The following is a 2214-nucleotide window of genomic DNA, read 5'->3' as shown; positions in this document are numbered from 1 at the left end:
GATGACATACTCCACATTGCTTCTCGGTCTTTTGGCTAAGATCAAGTGTAGTATCTGTTCGTGTCAGATAACACAGTCTCCACGCCATGCTGCACCTCCCTTCCCTTGAATATGCCTTGTACCGAGTTCCACAGCAGGATGTGCAGAGCCTGCCCGTTCTTTTTCACGGCAGCATAGTACTCCGGCTCAAGATTATTTCTCATGCCTGGCAGCTCAGCTCCCCTCTTCAGACATCTACAAAACGCTGGTCTCTTCAGAGCCCCACCGTCAGCCCAGGGCACAGCAGTCCCAAGTCCAGCCAGAGAGAGGTTAGTGGGGGAAGTGGACCCAGAACTTACCTTTCCATCTGAATCTGACCTCCAGCTGGTAGCAGCTCCCCGCCTGGCCAGCTCTAGCTCTTCCCTGGCCCTCCGCATCCTTTTCCTTTCTTAGGCCCCACCCCTAGCAAGCTGGGCAGGCCTGGAGGGAGATCCTGGAGCCTGAAGGTTCTGGGCGCAAGGGCCTTGGCCAGGGGTTGGGGAAGTCTGGCAAAGGGCACTGGAGAAGTGGTGGGAGGAGGAAGGCATGGCCCAGGGCTGTGGCCTGTGGCTGGACCAGAGGTTGGGTGCTGAGGAAGAAGACAGAGCCTGCTGGTGGCCCAAGGGGAGTGTCAGAGACGGAAAGACAGTCTTGACGTGGGAACACAGACGGATGGGGGGATAACAAAGCCCTCGCGTGCCATTCTGAGAGCCCTTTTCACACTGCAGAGTGCTCTGCGCCTTACAAAAGTCCACTTCAAAAGTAGAAAAGAGTCACCATCCCATGTTGACGCAGAGAAAGCAGGCCCAGGGCGGTGAAGTGACCCACCCAGAGTCACACCCAGAGCCACTGCGATAGGGCAGTCGTTTTGTGAACCCAGATCGTCTCATCTCAAATTCAGGGCTGCTTCTCTCAATTAGCCCGTCTTTCTGTTCTGAACCGGTGCGGGGGAGGCGGCCTAGGTGGCCTGGGAGGCAGGGCCCGGAAGGCAGCAATGTGGAGGGGACCGCCACCCCCGCTTCTGCACCACTCTGTGCTTTCCCACGTCCACCTCCACCCTACGCCCCCCTTGTTCTTGGTTCCGCGGGCTCATTTGGGGGCCCCAGACTTCCTCATTTTCACCGAATCCACACGGGCGGGAGATGGTCCCTGGTCTCTGCCTCCTGACTCTAGAAGGAGAGGCAGCCACTTCCCTGCGGTGCCCGCCTCCACCTAGACAAGGCTCAGGCTTTGAGTGCCCCTACTACGCTCAGAACTCTCTAGACGGGTGGGGGTGGGGCGAGGGGTAGAAGGAAGCAGGGTACCAGAATTGGGAGGGATGGGTAAGGTCTCATCTACCCTGTGCCCCTGGGGACCTCTAGTGACCCCAAGGGGTAAGGGAATGAACGTGATAAAATGCGGACAGGGAGAGACCAGGCAGAGCTGGAAAGCGACCCCCAAAGATGGCAGCCTGAGGAGCAGCGGCCTGATACCAGGATTCCCAGTTGATCTCATGAGATATAAGACCCTCAACGGTGTGCGAAAGACAGGTGTTGGAGAGGGGTCACGGCACCGCGATATTATCGTAACGACCTGGGCCGGGTCTAAGTGATACCGAGACGGTTGGAAAGGGGTGTGTAGCAGTCGCGTCACCGAAGCGCAGACCCCCCAAGGACACAAGGCTCTCATTTGCATCTCGTTTGCGTGCGAGTTATTTCCTCTTCAAAAGGAAGAAGTCCCCCAGCCCCTTACTCCCAGCTGAGACTTCGCCCCAGAGTCGGTGTGTGTGTGTGTGTGTGTGTGTGTGGCGGGGTGTCGTACCCAGTCTTCCGGCCATTCTCTGGCCCCTGTGACCTCCGGCCCTCGGTACCCTTCCATATTTCGCCCTCAGCTCTACCTTTCCCAGCTCCAAAGATACGCCCCAAAGTCCTAGCTGGGTTCCAGGAACGAGGGGTCCTGCGCCGCCTGGTGGCTGGCCGGAGGAAGGCCGAGAGCAGAGGGGTTCTGATTTGCCGGCTCTGGGACGTGGAGTTTTGGAAAATGTTCCCCCGAGCTTCCTGAAGCTAAATTTATCTCCCCCGGCCCTGGGGGGCGCAGAGATCCCGGCGGCGATTAGCGCTGCGCGGCAGCCCGCTCCCGCCCAGGGGCCCGGAATAGGCGCCGAAGTTATAAATAGTGCCGCCCGCAGGTGTGGGGGGAGTCGGCGGGAGGGGGGCA

General features: G+C 59.0%; 1 pseudogene; it reads left to right on the top strand.

The window, feature by feature from the left end:
- The first annotated feature begins 15 nt into the window (after positions 1-15).
- On the top strand, positions 16-100 carry LOC112472185 (annotated as a pseudogene).
- Positions 101-2214: the final 2114 nt, after the last annotated feature.

This window comes from Pteropus alecto, unplaced genomic scaffold (genome assembly GCF_000325575.1).
Source record: "Pteropus alecto unplaced genomic scaffold, ASM32557v1 scaffold49, whole genome shotgun sequence".
NCBI classification, from domain to species: Eukaryota; Metazoa; Chordata; class Mammalia; order Chiroptera; family Pteropodidae; genus Pteropus; species Pteropus alecto.
This window is presented reverse-complemented; position numbering and strand designations above follow the sequence as displayed.